This window comes from Parasteatoda tepidariorum, chromosome X2 (assembly GCF_043381705.1).
Source record: "Parasteatoda tepidariorum isolate YZ-2023 chromosome X2, CAS_Ptep_4.0, whole genome shotgun sequence".
In the NCBI taxonomy this organism is placed as follows: Eukaryota; Metazoa; Arthropoda; class Arachnida; order Araneae; family Theridiidae; genus Parasteatoda; species Parasteatoda tepidariorum.
Genome location: NC_092215.1, coordinates 26,548,368 through 26,568,745, shown reverse-complemented (window position 1 = coordinate 26,568,745; position 20,378 = coordinate 26,548,368). Strand labels below are relative to the sequence as shown.

The following is a 20,378-nucleotide window of genomic DNA, read 5'->3' as shown; positions in this document are numbered from 1 at the left end:
ATTCATCATGAAATTACAACAATGAGTTAAAAACATTTTGAATATAAGCAGTCGTTGTGGTAGCTCTACAATAATATTACCATGATTAGAGAAAATAGAAACTTGAACAGAGATATTTACAGTAATTGCCTGTGCGCTGTGCTGATTCGGATCGGAGAATATGTATTGCATAAGTTCGTTTTACTGCTGGTACTAATGTTGTATCAGATAATCTAAATTTATTATATTAATTTAATCTTTGTTTTCTTTATCATTAATTTTAGATTAATTTTATTTACTAAATGATTCTTAATTTAATAATTTTATTTGGGAGTATTAAAATTAAATTTGAATAACATAACATGCTCATCGCCCCCTACCGCCCAAAACATACCTAACGCCCCCCTGACGCCCAAAACAAGTCCACCGCCCCTCAGCATACTCCCAACGCCCCCGTTGAGAAACACTGGTCTAGATCCTTTTGAAATAATTTATTTTGTTGTTTTAACTAAGTTTATGAATTTAGTAAACATATTTAAAACTCAGCTTATTAATTAAACTAAAAGGTAAATGTTATTCCTAGTAAGTGGAAGTAGTTGTGTTTTTTTCATATTATACCCAATTATAAAATTAAGAATGAAAGTTGACGTTGAAAATTACGATTTTTTTCCTAGGTGAGCATAAACAATATTTACTTTTCACATAAGTGCAAACGATCCGCTTTAAGTTCATTTTTTGTCATTGTTTCCATAGCAACGATTGTTTTTGGTGTTCTGAAATCTTCAATGTTGAGAGTAGGTAATTATACTACTTAGTCCAAGTGTTTAATTTTAATGCGGTAAATGAGTAATTTATAATTATAATTCATATATGAAGCATCATTTGAGCTAATATACCATTTTATTGAGTTATTTTCATGGATGTGTTAAAAGTCTATGATCTATTCGTCTATATTCTGTATTTGTCGTCAAATAAAGTATTATGTGATTTATGAATATCTGGCGTCCGCAGCGGGACTGCCAAATCTACCATTGAGTTGCCTACATTTTTAAATGATTTATCAGAGTGAAAAATTTCTTTTTTCAGAATATGGGTTTTGAAAATATTGACGAGTTAAAGAAACTCTAACGCAGTGTCGGAGATTATTCTCTAATGCTTGCAATGATTTTGAGGTATAAAAGTCTAATTTATGTAGTGATGACAAGTTAATTAAACTTGAAGTCACTGAATAAGAAGCGATCTTACTGATAGACACTGAAATGAAAACCAGAGAAAATTTTATTGCTGATGAATCAGAAACACATATTGATCGTTGCGTCTTTTAGAACAGAAACTTATAAAATTTGCAAGTTTTGCGAAAGAAGATTCTGTATTTAACGAGAATGCTTTGTCAAGAAGTACGTTAGCCTAAAATTCAACTTCCAGTTTTTAATGAAAATATCAAAAACTGGTAAGGTTTTTGGGAACAATTTCAAATAATTGATAAAGATCCCATTGTGGATAATCATGATGAATGTTCGTAAATATCGCAAGCCATGGTGAAAGGAAGCATTGCTAAGGAGTTATTTAAAAGTTTTCCTCCAGGTGGATATTGTGCTATGAAAAAGTTATAGGCCAACTTAAAAAAGAGGAGCTATTGATTCAAGTTTATGTAAGAGAACTACTTTCTCTTATCCTTCAAAAAGACTGCAATCAAAGAAAATCGCTGAGAAGGCTCTATGACTAAATTAATTAATTGTTAAAGACTAAATTAATTGTGTTGGAGACATCAGATTTAACCAGAGTATTAAATTATTATTAAGTTATATTAAATTATTATTAATTATATTAAATTATTCATCCTATTAAATTCAGTCTAGATAATTGACCTTATGATAAAAATTTTTATGTCTATGTATTTACTCATTAAATCAAATAGCCAATTAATAAATATATAATCGATTTTTATTGAATAATTCTAACTCTAAATAATTATTTTTAAGTTCATATTATTAACTAAAAGATAATTCATGATTTAAAAAAATGTGAATTCTAATTGCAACACATTAATGCTTTAAAAGCACATTTTGATTACAAAAATCTAGTAATTGGGACAATTTTCTTTTCATTGGCTGAGTAGTTATGAGCCTAAAGAATTTTATTAATCATCTTAAACATTAGATTTCATTAAAGTTTTATATGAAAAAAACAAAATTAGTATAACTGAAAAGTTTAAAAAAATATTTAAAATTTTTAATTTAGTTTTCACACTCTTACACTTATTGAGGGCATAAATATGCGAAATACTAAATTGCAGAGTTCGTATATGAACGATATACAAAAGGCATGTTCGTTATACGTCTTCCAGCAAATCAGGAATCTGTCTGTGAGTCGTCCAGGCCTTGATAAACTATGGATGAAATTATCCATATCTCGTTCACGTAAAAGCTATGATGGGTGGACAATTGTAGGACGTCCACCGGGCAATACATGGACTTTCGTAGATGTTTGCGATGGCGTCTAGTGGACATCCATAGGATGATTTTGTGCTACATGAGATTATTGTGCACAACGTGTTTCCTTCTCTTTCCACACTAACTGGTAACTAGAATCACTTGTAAAGGTGAATAGGGATTTATCAGAGAACATCACTCTGGACCGTTCCTAATTACACCAACATAATCTCGACGATGGCCTAGTTAAAATGTGATGCTTCGAATAGGCATGCAAACCAACTTGATTTTATCACCATGAGATGGTTTTGGTTGGAACATTTGTACCAGTAGTGGTTGCAAGGTCTCCAACTATCTGCCCGGGAGGGACATTTCTGATCCTTTTCGTACTATGTCCACTTTCTTAAATACGCATTTTAGGCTGTGTCGATTTTTTTAAAACACACATTTTGAGATATGTTCAACAACCGCACTATGTCGGTATGAGGGGAGAACGAGTGGGTAAATGAGGCCAAATATTAAAACTACTTTATGAGGTGGGTAGAAGCAGGAGGATAAATCCTAAAAGGTAAACCGTAAGTAAAAATGCGCACTTTTTCATAAAATCCTGAAGTTAAGGTGGTAGATGGAAATGCCCCCTTTCCTTTAAATAACGCCCTCTAGATCCTTTGGATTTATCTCCCTTGATCCTGAAATGTTTGGAGATACCTGCTTTAGTATTATGCTATCATTAATTCTGCGTGCCAATGTATTTTATGTGTAAGGAGTTTTCCGCCAAAACGAAACGAACTTTTAACTATTATAAATTTATTTATGTTAAAAGAGAACAAAAATTTAAAAAAGTAAACAATACATTTTAAAGTAATTGAACTTTTTTTATTTAATTGTTTTAGACGAAAGATTTTTGATATTGAAAACCTTCCTTCACTTAATATTGAGAATCGGTCGAGACTTAACTGAACTAAATCTTAAATGTGTATACTCAAATACATAACTTATGTACGTCTGGTGCATTGATCCGATGCATTGCCAGGGTACCAATAATCGATTCTTTTAAGTTTGAGAGTTCAAAATTCTCGATTAAAAAATATGTGAACTATTAATTATTAGTAGTTGGTACTTTTATTATTAGTAGTCGGTATTAAAATATTTTAGAATTTGATAAATTTAAAAGCCTTGATATGGAAATGCCGTTTGGACGAATACGAATATTTCCGCTTAACATCACCACTGAAGGTGAGATTTAATATTTCTGCAATTTTTGATAAATGTTAGCCTGCATAGATATTTCCTGTACGCTTTACTTCTGCACAACTTAAACCACGAGCTTTAATGATAGTTAACTTTTTAGAGTGGTGTCAACTTCTATTTTTTAACCATTTTGTAAAGTTGCTGTTTCCACAACAGCGCAAGTTTTAATTTATAACAATTGTTTTCATCAATGAAATTTCAGATTTTCAATACTGTACCCGGATCACTAGGAAGAGATAATTTTCGAACTACTGAAAAAAAAAAAGCGATCCAAATCGTTGTTCCCGTACTAGAGTTATTAGCAAACATACATCCAGACTGGCTTCCGCATTCGAGAAGATATGATTTAAATTCTCTAAGGGGCCTCCCTGGCCGAGCGGTATCGCCGGTTGAACGCTCTGTTAAGCGTGGAGGTAGCGGGTTCGAATCCCGCCGTAACCCTGGATGTATTCATGATGTCTTTCTCTGAATTGTTCTATCTGTATTTTCTACTTGACAATGACTTACAAGCCTATATATTGAGCACACAAGTCAGCAAATGTATGTAATTTCAATAAATCAATTTAAATTCTCTAAACCCTTACCTTTTTTTTCTTACTATAAACCTGATTTTCTATTATACTCCGTTCTCTTCTAAATAGGTTCGGAATTAGGAACCACAATTTTAGGGGGATATCGTTTAACATTAGACTTCAATAAATATGAATTTATAGTTTTTCATGGTTTAAGTAGAACATGGAACTATATAAAAAGCGTTTTAGGGTAAAACGTCAATGCTATTTTTTTTTTAAATACGCGTAATCTAAAATTTACGAGCTCCACTCAAATGACCCTAATTCTTATAACGCACTCCCTCTAAACTCCATTTAAAACGATTCTCAATCTATTGCTTTTCAAATTCTGCCACAAAAGTGCTTCATCTTAAATTCATTCCTTTATATAATTTATCACCTTCGATGATCGTTTATTCTCATATCACTGTGTGTCCACTCATGGTAGCATTTTAACAGTCGTGTAGTTAATATTTTTGTGCACCAAAACAGATTCTTTCAGAGAAAAAAAAATTTTTACGGTATTTTTCAGTACTCCGTATAATCGGTTATCCCGATTTCGTTTGATTCTCCATTAGATCAGATGATCTTAGTTTTAATTTAATGTGTCCTTGAAACTTTCAGGAAAATATCTACTTTCAAGCCGCTTCAAAACTCATCCGAACAATTCCTTATTTCTTCGAACCAAAATTTTGAAAAGGTTCGCATTCTTCTTGTATATCATCTATCGCCAAAAATGAAGGGAGGCATCGCCAAAGTGAGAATAAACGAAGAACGGACTGTTGCTCATGCAATTTAAAATGAAAAGAATGATGAAAAAGTAGGTTCTTTTTCTTTGGGTCAGTAGAGGAAACGAGAAAAAGAGCATACTTATAAAGAAGATGAATTCTAAAAAGAATGAGAATAAAAAAGAAGATACATATGTTAAGTGAATGTAAGAAACATCCGCTATCAGACATTTGCGTCGATCAGAATATTTATATTTGCTCGATTTTTATGTGTTTCATTCTGGGTCATCATATAAAGCTTAAACGCTTTGTATAAGAAAAATCAAATGGTAAAGTAGCTATCATTTATTAGGTAGGACGCTCTTCTAAATGCAAAAACGGGACTACTTGGGACAACGACAATTATAGGGAATCTAATGGCAACGTTAGCATTATTTTCATTTCTAATTATGGGCGATAGAAAAGCATTAGAGTAAGAAAATGAATTTTAAAAAGAATGAGAATAAAAAAGAAGATACATGTGTTAAAGTGAATGTAAGAAACATCCGCTATGAGATATTTGCTCGATTCTTATCTGTTTAATATTGGGCTATCATATACAGCTAACACGTTTTGTAATACTTAGCATAAGAAAAATAAAACGGCAAGATTGCAGGTATTAGGGGAAGGGGATGACCACTTGGGACAGAGACAATTATTGTACATTCAAGGACACTCTAAAAAAATGTTAAGACTGAACTAATTTTTTGATTAATTGACATGGCCTAGCGTAATTTGAAGAATTTTTTAGAAAATTAAGCTTACTTTCCACGAGAATGGTCCATATACTATATCAACGCCTTGTTTTGTCTTTCTAATTTTTCTTCTTCATTTATTAATTTATTTTTTACAACAAATAAATCGAAAATTCCAGCTACTCTTGTATATCTCTTTGCACCAATTGCTGAATTCTGATTTTTTTTCTTCTTGGAGTTATTCATACTTCTATTAATTTTTCACTCATTAATATTATATCCTTGGTCGTTTTTTAAAAAATGATTTTAACTTTGTCCAGCATCTCAAAGTATTGAGAAAAAAATATATATACAAACTCAAGCAAATTTGGATTCAACAATACAAATTTTGTTTACACAGGTAGATATATAAATTCAGTCAATCCTACTTTTTCATGTTGTTGCTTATCCTCATCTGGCCTGACGATGTCAGGGCAGATCTGTGAACCCGTTGACCTGAATGAAATCGAAGACCGAAAGAGTTGATATCTTCCCAGAGAAGACAGTCCAGGATATGATCGGTGGAAGCCCGGTGTAGATCAGGGCTTAGTTCATTCCGCTCTTAGAGCTGAAGCTATGATTTCCCTCCTCATGACGTCACTCTACACACAGATCTCGGAGATCGTAAGCAAATATATTAGGAAAACTTAGTATCATTCTCTCTGTAAAAATAAGTTCGACTTTTTCTGTGAATAACTTTTGATGTAATGGTTATCTTTCTTAATGGTTAGACGGAGTGACTTCAAATAGGCTAATTATCAAAACTATTGAAGAAAAAAAATCACGTAGAAGTAGTGGTTGGAAAAAAAGAAAGTGAATTTACTACAGAATTCTCGTGAATCAAAAAATGATTGCGCAAATTCGAATGTTGTCAGAAAATTGCATTAAAAAAACTATGTAAAATTTAGGCGACAGAACAATAACTGTAAAATAGCCGAATAAACGATCGAAAAACGACGTGAATTTAAAATCTTGGTGAATCGTGCCTTTCAATTGATTACAACTACAAGATTCGAAATTCATCATATTTAAAATATCAGCATTTAAAAAACCATGTAGAAATGACCGGAAAAAAAAACTACATTGCACTGTAATATAGGTGTTACCCTATGAGTAGGGTATTTATAAATGCATATTTACCCAGGTGTTGACCCTAATACCCAAAATCGCGGTTTTTATAACTTTCCGTTCTTTTTAAAGCATATCACAACGATTTGTCTTGCTTATAGCACTGAAAAATGAAATAACTATCTTAAAAATAAACTTTAAGTTTTAAATATATCAGTACCAGAAGAAATATTTCAAAATACTATAAATACTTAGTAGAGAAACTACATTGTTGCATTAAAAAAGTAATACAAAAGGTTTATACTCTGTAATATTTACATTCAAAGGGTGCACATTTTTCAAGAAGAAATAATTGCTTCCAATGCAATAGGATTAAAAGGAAGAGATCCTAAATGAACACAAAGAATAAGTTTAAAAATCATTTTAAATTTGTTCAAACCAAGTTTTAAACAGGTTTTGTTCATTTACATAGAGTTTGTAAATTTATCATGATAAAAGTAAAACACGTAAAAATAAATTTCGCATCTAAAGTTTTAGAAATTTATTCATAAAGCTATTTCAATTAAACCAAATTTGACATTAAAAAAATTAATTACTTTAAAATTCTTGGATTCTCGTTTAGAAAGCTCTTTTTTCTACATTGATCCTATTCTATTCAAAATAATTTTAATTTTAAAAATCAGTCATAATGGTGATATTTCAAAACTTCATTTTAGTGAAAAGAAATATTGAATTATAAAATTTTCAACTTTTATATTAAGGATATATTTTCAAACTATAAGCTAAACATCTCATCTTTAAAATACAAGACAATTCAAGCAAATAAACATAAGGTAGTCTTATCTTTTAAAATCTTATTTATTGTTTTCTATTTTTATAAAATATTAATTATTAATATTGTTCCTAGTTGTTATGCTATTCTAATATTGTTCCATGTTTTTAATTAAATCTACAATATAAAATAAAATGTTTCTTTAAACTTAAATATCTTTTGTTTTGCATTAAAAATATATCTTTTAATTGGTAATAAAAAACATTTCATAAGTTTTTAGAGAAATTTTGTCAATACAAATATTAATTTAATTAGAACAAGAAAATGTAAACAAGTACCTCAACTGTTTTTATTTCAGTTTAATGTTGTTGTTGACGTATGCCTGATTCGGCAGGAAGGGTGCGATTGTTCGTTTTCCAGTGGCGCCATCTATGACCAAGAATTCGAATTCTGCCACAAAATACGTCGCACCCATTCATAGATCGTAATTTTGACCTGAATCAGAGAACGATCGATCTCCAATCCAGTACCCCCAGAGGTATTGATTTGTTATGGGAACATGAACTTTTGCGACTCGATAGATTTAACGTGCATCAGTCACTTTACTACACGGGGAGTCTTCGGCCGGCGGGGTTCGAAAGCACGAACATGGGCCCAGCGCTCTACCGACCAGGCTATCCCGGCCATTTCAGTTTAGTAAATAAAATTTTATTCATCTACTAATGTTAATATTTAAAAAAAATAGGGAAGATAAACTTTTTTTTTCTCAATGCCCGCCTGTGTTAACATTAGGAAGATAAACTTTATGAATGCTAAATCTATCAAGCATTATTCTATACCTTTACCGATAAAAGTGAAAGATATTTAATGCAATTAAAATTTATTTCAATTAATTATTATTTATTTGCGAGCTTTTGTTATATGCATCTTAATATTTTATTTTATAGGGCAAATCTTCATAGCTTTTTTTGTTCGGCTACTACGGTTTTTCTAGTTTGTTTCTCACCTTTATTTTCCATCTTTCGTTGGCAGTTTTACGTTTTATATTTCAAATCACTTTCGTTTCTTCTCATTTACGTCTCACGTCTGACAAGTCTTAAGAATGAGCGCTTATTTTTGAGCACTTTAAACACTTTTATTTCCATCTGCATATTTTTGAAATCAATGAAATTTTTAAATAAAGTATATCTATAATATATCTTACTGCGTCAGTTTCTTGGCGTTATTTATTTAATAAAGTTTAGGTAGATAGGTATTTTATTTACGTCGCACTAGAGTTGCACAATGGGCTATTGGCGACGGTCTGGGAAACATCCATGATCCGCATCGCAATTTTGATCCTCTGCAGAGGGGATTTAATAAAGTTTATAGCATTTAATTTATAAAAAAAAATTTTTTTCATTAAAAAACAATCAATGTTGTGCATATAACTAACGAAAAAAAATTACTAAATACTCTTTCATTTATGTAAGAGCTATTAAATTTCAGTTCTCTCAAAGATTAGGAATAAAATGATGAAACTAAATATGTATTTCATTTATTACGTAATTTAACTTAATAAATAAAATATATAAATTCCTTACTTAATAAGTTAAACATGCAATTTTAAATAGGGAAAAGTTGCCTCCAAAGCAGTTCCCAATCCCAATCTCATTAAAACTTAGTGTGTGCAAAAATATTGAAACATTCAAGCTAGCATACATTTTATACTATTTCGAATATCATAATTAATATGAAGCTTCTAACCCATTAGTAATAATAATATAAAAATTCGAAAAAAAGTACAGCCAACTAAACACACCACAACTAAATATAGATCAAATATGGAATTATGTATTATTCATATGCAGAAAAAATTTTGTGTGATAAACATTTTTAAAATAAATGACTTAAAACCTGAATAATGTTTTGCATCTGAAAAATATATTTCTGGCAAAATTTTCTTTTTTAAAATGCTACTTTTAAAACCACAAATACTGGGAATTATGATTGGAAATGAGAATTTAGGGAAGGTTAAAATAAAGAAAATTAAAAAATTACGATTTCAATAATTTACACGTTCAATTGAATAAATTTTTCTACAAGGTAAAGAATGAATTAATTAATGACAATGTAAGCAAAATTTAATAGTGCCCTAAATATACATAATTTTGTAAAATCTCAGAGTAAAAACATAACAATCAAATTTTCAATAAAATTGACAAATACCAAGGTATTTATGAATTGTGGGTATTTACCTGGTTAATTTCCCCCGAGTTATAAGTATTTTACATCTATAACTGTAACTATTGTTGATGAAAGAGTACGGCTTAGAACAAATTGTTGTGCATATCAATTGAATGAAATGACTTTATAGGTTGCATATTTGTGAAACTTCATTCTAAAAAGTGACTAATTCAAAAAACATAGAATTTCTTTTGAAGGAAAAAGACTACAAGACAATAAAATTAAAGTTAAACAAAACAAAAAAAAAACTTTGATTTTTCTTCCTTAGCTTTGTGAGTTTCTTTGTAGTATCTCTGTAATATCTTTTTAACTGAATCACAATTTAAATGAGTTGATTGAGAAAAATGAGAGATTTAATTTTATTGCCTTTAGGGAATTAAAAATTAGGTTGTAAATATATTGATTCATAAATATTATGTAAATATATTGATGTATGGTATTATTTCATTGAACAAAATTACATTAATATTTGAAGTGTAATATATTCCAACACTTTTTAAATGATATTTTAAAAATCTTAAGCTTTTGAATTTTTAAGAATGCAAATAATGAACAAAATGAAAATTTATGTCAGTTTTTGTTTTAATTCAAAGTTGTTATTAAATATAGCCCCCCTCCATAAAAAGTGATGGTAATGAAAATCCCACTATTTTTTACTCCTAAAACATAATTTTCAAAACTTTTCATTTTAATGTTCTAATTAAAGTTCTGGGTCTTGAAAAAATAAATTATACTCACCTGACATTGGTAAAAAAGTTGTACATAGATCAGTTCAGATTGTCCTTTTTTTAATAAAGGTGTAAATCAAATTATTTTATATCACTGTAAAAGAAAGTGTCTGCTTAAGCACCAGAATTTATTTTGTCATTTCAAAATTTAGAAGAAGAAAAAAAAATCGATGAAATAAAATTTTTGTTTTGCTTATTTTCAGTACTTAATTATAATATATTTCTATTCTATTTTCATAATATTTGTATCAAGGCATTTGCATAAATTACTATAAGACATTGTTTTTGTAATTAAGTACTACAGATTCAAATACACTGTCATAATTTATTTCTAATAATATTTTATGTTTTTTGTTATAAAATCTTTTTTTTGTGATTTCATTTTGCAAATCTGTTTTGTTCTACCTGTTCTAGCCATTTTAATCCTTTATATCTCTTACCATACCTTTCTTCTAAATTAAATTTTCAATTTCATAATTGATATTTTTTACATGTTAATCTACATAGGCTATTTTTAAAAAAATATTTTGATCTGTTATACAGACTAACAGGGTTGCCACAGTAAAAAATGAACCAAAATAGTTGCTTTTAGTAGCCTCATGCATGAAAATAGTTGCCTAAAGCAATGAAAATAGTTGCCTGAACAGGAACAAAAATAGTAGCCAAATAATTAAAATTATAGTTCAATTGAAAAATACTATGACTAGGACTGGGTAATGTCAGAAATTTTAAATTGTGATACATCGTCAGTGAGACATCGCGTTAAAGTGATGTATCGCGATTTAGCATATGTTCAAAAATTACCTATGGGAAATCTTTCAATCAATCAAAAATTAATAAAAAGGAATAAATCTATTACGAAAGAAAATATTAATTCTAAACATATTCCACTATGACCCCAAGCTTTATTTCATTTTTCTTGAATTAAAAATAATTTAAGATTTATTGTTTTAAAAATTATAATACTGTAACAAAATATTTTACATACAGGCAATGAAAATTAAAAGAAAAATAAAAAAAAAAGAAAGTGGAAAACAAACCAAAGAAATGTTCGCTTTAGAAAAAAACATTTTTTTAAAATTATTTGTTGGAAAAAAAAAAACATGCTTTTGAAGCATCATTAAACCCTTTATTTAATTATTTAAAATAATAAAAGGTAGTATTAACTAATAGTCAAATTCTGTACTTAAGAAATACTTTTTTATTATTATTTTCTTTGAAAATAAAATCGACTAAGGATTTATTTGTTTAAAAATGATACTGACTATCTAACAAATTATAAAACAAACAAATATTGAAAGAATTTTAAAAAAAAAAAAAAAACTTTTAAGTACTAATGTCAAATTATTAAAAAAGCGACAAAACATTATTAAACTCTTTATTTAATTAAAAAAAAAATATTTGTTTTTTTTTCTTTTAATAGCCAAATTTTTTAAACTTCGTTTTAATTTTCTCAAAAATAAAAGCAAACCAAATAAATGTAAGCTTTGTTTTAATTTTTTTATAGTTAAAAACGATTGGACATTTATTGGTTTAACAATAATTAAATTATTATACCTACATTTAATAGATTTAAAAAAAAACGAACTTTTTATAACTAAGTTAAATACGAAATACCCCTATTAAATTGTATCGCTTAAAAAGAAAAACAATAATGGAAAAAAATCAATGAAAATCTTTTTTTATTTTATTTATATTTTCGTTTCATTGATCTATTGAGCTCAGAACGAAAATTTAAGATAACAGCGATTGTGCAGCAATCGCAAAGTAACCGTAGGTCTACTAAAAATAATTGACAATAATCGTTAAACCCAGACAGAAAAAAAAATGGTATATCTGATGATAAGTCTGACTGAAAATAATTTATAAAGAACCTGACAATTATTTCTGACAAAATAAAATGCACAACAATTGCAAAATGACTTGAGTCCCATTGAAAATAATCTTCAAAAAACGTAAAATCTAAAAGACAAAAATGAACATACATAACAACGCTGATCCTCGCACGAAACTGGGATTCAATTCGCTCTTCGTCATTCAACATCACGAAACTAACATCATCTTTATAGCAAAACGCTATATCTACATCTCTGCAGCAAGATGAAATTAAAATCGTCTTCGCAGTGGCGTACGCAAGGGAGGGGTTTAAACACCCCCCTTGAGCTCAGACAAAATGGCAAAAATAAAAATTTTAGTAGAAATTATGCGAGCTATTATTTTGTAAGACTATATATTTTTATGAGCCTTGTGCCTACTTTTTTTTTCATGGTATTTCTCAGAATACAGAAAAAACATTTACTTGTACATGTTACATGTACTTTTGAAACCAAAATCACGTGATATATATATATATATATATTTGCTGTTCTTGGACCTCTAGGATGTCAGAAGGCAAGAATTTAACAATTTTTAATTACTTTGAGAAAAAATAACGACCTGAAATTGGTGAGGTGACAGCATATAGCACCAATGTAAGTTTTTCTGTTGTACAGAAATGTGATACTTCCGTTGAAGAAAACGTTTCTAGCATAACAAAATCTGATGAATGTGAAATTAGCCCTCAAAGTGTTACCATATGACATTGAACTTTTTTCAGAAGATATTACATTATGTTCTTAAACTTAAAAAATCAAATCAAAATTTAACTAAACAATGTTGGTTAAATGTTGTCAAAAAGTCAAAATTGCCCAGCTGTCTAAATTAGGGAAATAATAGTGCTTTATTACAGACTTGAATTTCTTTTAGCAGTTTCAGAAAATTATGAACACCCCCCTTGAAAAAATACTGCGTACGCCCCTGCGTCTTCGTCAGTGCGGTAACAGCGCTAGCCTAGTCAAAGATCCTTGCATATTAAATAGTTAAACCGCGATTGTAGCCTTATTCCAGCTGTTTAAATCAAATTTCGCATCGCCTAAAACCAAAGTCACTACATCGGCCTACCGATATATGCGTTAAATCGATATTTCGCGATACATCGATGTATTGCCCAGTCCTCTTTAAAATCAAAAGCGCTGTTCCAATATCCTTTACCAACATTTTCAAGAACATCATCATTAGCACTTATCAGTCAGTTATATAATCTGGGGGAATTCTGAAAATACGGTTCTTTTTCAACCTGTTAATTTATCATAAAAATCACCGATCGTTTGTAATAGAAAATTAGCAGTATGTATATATATATATTTATGTTTTATAGGAAATATAGAAAGCTTTCCTACATTTTCTGTAAAAAATATAGGATTTATAGGAAGTATTCTTAAACAAACATATACATACTTGCCAACTAAGACAGGAAAAAATCCAGTATGTTTTACGAAATAATATAAATTTCATGATAGCTGTTACATAATATTTTAAATATTTCTCATATAAGAAATTTTAGGAATTTTTATTGTTATTAAAATACAAACATTTTATTACACTAATAATTATAAATGATCTGCAATATTTTCCATTTATGATTGGCATTAAATGAATTTTTATTATTATTAATTTTAATTTTTTATTTTAAATAATAATAAACAAGTATCTTTTATTATCTTGTTTATTATTATTTAAAATAAAAATCTTTTATTATTGATAATTAAAAGATTTTTCAATTTAAAAAGGGAGTTCTGAATAAAAATAAACTGAAATTTGTAGAAAAAAGAAAAGAAAACTGATCACTATAAGTGAGGCAGTTTTGGGAGAAACTCAGCAAGTAAGTGATGGGGGCCCCTTCAGAGGCGTACGCAAGGGGGGGGGTTAACCCCCCCCCCTTGAGCTCAGACAAAGTGAATTTACAAAATAATACAGACAAAAATAAAAATTTTAGTAGAAATTATGCGGGTTATTATTTTTTAAGACTATATATTTTCATNGACTCCAGGCTTGGGACCTCTAAAAGGCTTGTCAGAAACAGCGTCGTTTGAACTACAAAAATCGGATCTATCTGGAGGGCGGGTAAAAAATTCGGAAAATCTTATCTGCTGCGAGTAAAAGGGGAGAAAATAGCTAAAATAAGTAAAAATGAGAAAGGATTGGTAGCTATGTAGTTTGAATTTTCTGTTTCTCTTTGAAAATGGGTGAATTTTCTGAAAAAGCGGAATACTTATAAAAAAAAGTGAAATTTTTAGAAAATCTGAATTTTTGATAAAAAAGCTGAAATTCATGAGATAGAAGTGAAAAAAGCGGAAATCAGCTAAAAAGCGGAAAAATCTCATCCCTGCTAAAATCAACAAGCATACTCTGTTTCTTATATTTTTTTCAAATTTTTAAGGTAGTGATGATGATGCAGAATATACATAAGAACATTTCAGAAATATTTACAATGAAGTAATAGATAAAGTGTTGAGAAAAAGAATAAGAAAAGACTAGCTTACAGGTTTACTTAACTTAGATTTGTTATTTGGTTGTGCCTTTTATTGTAACCGTGACATATTTTTGTTTTGCTTACCAGGCAACTTCGATGCCTAATTAGTTTGTTTATGTTCCACATGGCTTCGTGCCTGTCTTTGTGTTATGTGAGAAATATAGACTGAAAGAACTGAAATCTTTGTGAAAGAATATAGAAAGAGTTACTTAAAAAAATCAATGCACGACGGGCTCGGCTTACTCGAAATAGAACTCCAGGAAATTGTTTTTAAAAGAATACTAATAAATAGATTAAAAAAATTAAGTTTATGGAATACTAAGAGAGGAACAATCAGGGTTTCATAGTGGAAGATTCAACACATTTTCACACTCAGAAATATTATTGAACAAATTTAGGAATTTAATACATCTTTATACTTACATTTTATTGAATTTAAACAGACTCGGAAGAAAGAGGAAATTTTATCAACTAACAAAAAGCCCCAGAAATATATAAATAATGTATGATAGCAACAAATCACATTCGAGCATTGGATTTTGATTGGACATTGTGTTGTGACTGAGCTCGGAGCTACCATGTCAATGTACCGATGCGGCCGTGGAGGGAAGGTCTTCCGACCCAACCATGTTCCAGAAACTCATGTAGATATTGATGCGATCAGGAAAGAAACGAAGAAGCATATCGCCGACAACATGCAAAGGATATAACTCGACTTCAAAAAAGCCGAAATGTATGCAACAGACATCGATGCTGAGATTGAAAGAGCAAGCGGAAAGGCATATATTGAAAACTGCTACAGACTGAAATTCCGTTATGAGGAAATGTGGATCTTAAAAGCATCTCGAGACTCCCAAAATGCCTCACCTCCCACCAGTCCTGACCCTGAAACGGAGACATCAGAGCCTGAGATAACCCCTAAAACTGATGTCTGCATAGAATCAGCAGAGGACTCAACAGTTTTTCAGACAACAACTCCAGTTGATATTCCAACAATCCCAGATGAGCCAACCCCAGTGGAAGCTACTGACAACATCGATAAGCCAATCTCTACTTCCATCCTAGAGACTGACTCGACCACTTCAAAATATAGCAAAAAGAAGATGAAAAGAAAGAAGTGCAGTGTCAACACGGCGACACAAAAATGCACAGAGCCAGAATAAGATAGCGAACCCCCTCGCCTGGAGAAAAAGATCGCCCCCACACCCACAGTGGAAGTTTCACCATCAGATTCTACTAGTACTGCAGCCCCGGCTATCATCGAGACTCCAGTAGAAAATAGCAAGCCGATGGAAATTCTACCCACCCGTAGAAATCTGAAAACCCTCATCCAAGGTCTTAGCTCAGACATCGAAATCCCCGATCTCGAGAAAGAACTTACAGATTTAGAGCAACGGCCAATCAAAATTGAACAGCTAAGGAAGAGGAGGGGCCAGAAACTTAAGCTCCCCCTCTACCTAGTCATCTTGCCAGATAGTGGAAATCACAGTGATATCTTCAATATCAAGACACTTTTAGATACTCCTGTTAAGATTGAGAGATTTCGTGGCGGGCGACACGAAATACAGTGCTACCGATGTCAACAATTTGGACACACACACAAAAGACTTGCACTGCTGAGCCTGCTTGTATGAAGTGTGCCAATGCACACTTCACGTACACATGTACAAAACCAACAAGCGAGCCTGCTAAGCGTGTAAACTGCCTAGGTGAGCACCCAGCTTGTTTTTCGGGCTGTGATGCAAGACCCAAAAGAAGACCCAGAGGAGGATCCATCCAGCCCAGCAAAGCCAACAGATTCCTGTTGTTATTCAAGGAAATGCAAGAGTTACTCAAGAATCCAGATCTCCAGAATCTACTTCAATCTCTGCTACCAGACAAGCCTTAGAGACAGAGATCTCCCTCAAGCCCAACCTGTTTTCCCAAGACGTCCACAGCCCCCCCCCCCCCNCCCCCCCCCCCTGTGGAAAATACTATTTTTTTTAAATGCCAATAGTCATCGTTGCCTTAGGGCTCATTACAGATGAAGAAGTAAGGTGCCCGCATTCGCGGGCAGGTACCTCAGAAAATCTCATATTCAAGTTCAATAAATTGAAATGAATGAACAGTTCACCGATTTCTTTTTGGCAAGAGACTGGGTCAAGGTACAGTAGAGAACCCATTATCCGGGATGCTCGGGACCATCGCTATCCCGGATATCTGAATTTCCCGGTTTTCAGGATCGACCAAAAAGTGTCGATAATCGATGTTTTATCGAACCTGAAGTACAAGGAAAAAGTGTAATGCATAAAGTAAGAGAAAAAAGAAAGGTACTCCTAACTTTAAAAAGAAAAAAAAAATGGTAGAAATATAACATTTAAAAGAATAAAAAAATTTGCAAGTTTAGACAAGAAAATCAAGTTTAAAAAATACAAAATTCTCATATTTATTTTTTAAAAATAATTACAATTCCTAAATTAAATAATATAAACAAAACCAATGATTAAATAACGCAATATATTTCATACCTAATTATACGGGGGGAAACGATAAAATAAAAGGAAAACTTATTAATCTAAATAAAAACACTTGAAAATTATCGAACCGAAACGATAGTTAAAAAAGGCACTAGCATAAATATTAAAACCCGGAACAAGGCAAGATCAACGGAATTCAAAAAAAAAAACCTAATGATAAAATTTATTGAATAAAAGGAATTAATTTATTGAGTGCGAAATTTATCGCGAAAAGAAAAAAAATCAAACGTAGTGGAATCAGAAAAACAAAACTGCAATCTGCTTCATAAAATAATCCTATGTTTAAATTAATAAACAATTCTCCTTTTATTTTATTTTTTTTTTTGATAAAAACAAGATTTTTAATTACAGCAGATGTGATTCCACACCAAGAAAAACTTGCAATTGATACCGCACTTCCAAAGAATGAGAATTTATTCAAAAGAAAAAGATTTTATTTTTATTAGTCGATGTCAAATAAATATATTTTTCTCTTTTCTTTTTCTGTTCACTGATATGCATGCAATGCATTTTCCCCACCCCCCTCGTAAATCAAGCAGAAAACGAAATCAGCATGCCACACCCTTGAGTTTGATTGACGGCCTAAAGGAAAAAATAAAACATTCCTCCCTTCCCTGCCTTCAAGGTCACGGAGGAAATGACGTTTCTATGGGTGAACGGGGAAAAATTTTTTCCCCTTCCTTACATTTTCCTCTACTCAACTTCAAGGATGAGTCCAATTTCCGCTTTTTTCGTTCTAGTTTAAAACGGCGGGAAAATCGAGCAAAATTTTTCCCGGTTTTCTGGTTTCCCGGTTACCTGGATACCGGATAAATGGTTCTCTACTGTATTGTAATTTTAGCATCTAAACATCAGCTTAAAACACTTTTAATAAATTTCGAAATAATGTAGATTTATATATGAACAAAAAAGAAAATTAAAGTAATAAGAATGAATGAAAAATAATAAAAAATTTGAAATCTAGAAACAGAGGACATAGAATCATTTGACTATTTAGGTTCAGTTGATGATAAATGAGGCTGCAGTGGTGAAGGCAGAGAATAATTAACGCAAGAACATGTTTTGAAGGACGGCATAAATTCTGGAGAGCACCAAATATTGAAATAAATGCAAAAATAGTTACCAGAGCAGTTCTACTTTATGGTTCAGAGACGTGAATGAGGGCAATAGAAAAACAAAAATTAGAAACTTTTCAAAACAAATTTTTGACCATACAAGATAAAACAAAAATATTTTGAAAAAAAGTAAAAGACAATAGAAAAGAAAATTCTTAAAAGAAGAAGGAACTGGCTGCGTCGCGTACTTAGAATGGGTCCGAAGTAGGTAAAGTACTGTACAGACTATAGCGTAACTTTTTTTATCTATATGTTATGACATATTTACACTTTTAAACAAAGAAATGTATTGAATATCATGTGTTATAAAAAAATACTAACAGTCTAAGTTATACACATTTACTTACATATTATGTACAGTTCATTTGATTTTGAAAATGAAGATACAAAACTTTTCTCTTTAAAAAATCAAATTTTTACCAGCATTTTGATAGTCCAAATGTGTTTGAAGTCCAGTGAAAAAAAAGTCTCTTTTGAATGTTGTAATAATTTAAAAAGTTGTTAGACATCAATTAAGTATTGTTTTGCACCACAGAGCAATATTCACTATTAATCATATAAATGCTAAAAACTCTGTATTTAATAAGGCTCATTTGAAAAATTTAAAGCTTTTCAGTGATCTCGTTAATTAATGCAAAGTAACAATTCACAGAAATTATCGCATTTTACACTAGCTTTTAGAAATTTTGATGCTCATGTTTGATTTTTCTCAAAGGTAATTTTTCGCTCAAGTGCCGTATTTCAAATTATTTTTTTTTTTTTTTTTTTTTAAAAAAAAGAAAATTCATAAATTGCTTAGTGCTAAAATAGTTTTTTCTTGCATACATTATACATTAACTTCTATTTAATTTAGCTACAATTTAAAAAATTATGACTAAAAAAAATTCAAAATTTTTTAAAAAAAAAGAAAAAAATTTGAAAGCATACATGCTAAGTTTATGAGACAAAATGCATACATTACATGTGATAAGAAAAAGCATCAAAATTACAAAATGATTGCAATTATTAATGCTACTGAGTGAAAAAATTGGTATTTAAAATCAGATTGGAAAGGAAGAAAAAATAAAATCAATTAGTGAGATTCAAGCGAGTTATGTTTTACAGAACAAATTTATTTTACACTTATAAGAATAAAGCTAATATATGATAAAATGATTGATAGTTATGTAAAGATAAGAATTTATAGGTTGTGATAAATATTCTAAAAGCATTTATTAGATCTTACTTTCACTGTAAATAATAAACATTGAAAACATCAAAAGTGATCATTGCAGAACAATAAATACAATGGAATAACAGATATGTATTTAAAAGTCGATTAATATAAAGCAAGTATTAATGTGATATATATAATACAAGTTTGGATTATAGTGTAAAAATGTTTAGCAAAAAAAATGTAATTAATAATTTTTTTATATATTTATTGTTTCCTTTTCAGGAACAGAAATTATGAATCAGAAATATGAATAGAAACTCAATTTCAAAAGGAAATACGAAATGAGTGTTAATGCAAGAAGTAACATTTATTTTCCTTAAACATGCACCATTCTTTATAATTCAAATCTTTTCCGTCATTAGGTCTGAACATAACTGATACACTTGCCATAAAAACATACTTAGATGTACTGTTTAACATTTTGTAAAATGCATAGGTCACAAATTCCAGACATGTGATCATCAAGAGCAGGGGTGAGCAACCTTTTTAATCAACAGGCAATTAAAATTTTGAAATTTTTTGGCGGGCCGCACATAAAGTAACACTTATTAATAATTTACAAAACTTTATTTATAACAAACATTAGAATAAAATACAGATCAATCAATACAGATGACTGGAATTCTATTGTTAATTGAATTTTTAAAAAATAATGAAGGTAAAAAATTTATA

At 30.2% G+C, this 20,378-nt stretch overlaps 1 protein-coding gene across 2 annotated transcripts in view; it reads right to left on the bottom strand.

The window, feature by feature from the left end:
* The window catches only part of LOC107455117 (DNA ligase 1), a 340,752-nt gene that overhangs the window by 75,407 nt on the left and 244,967 nt on the right, over positions 1–20,378 (bottom strand). The window lies entirely within an intron of this gene.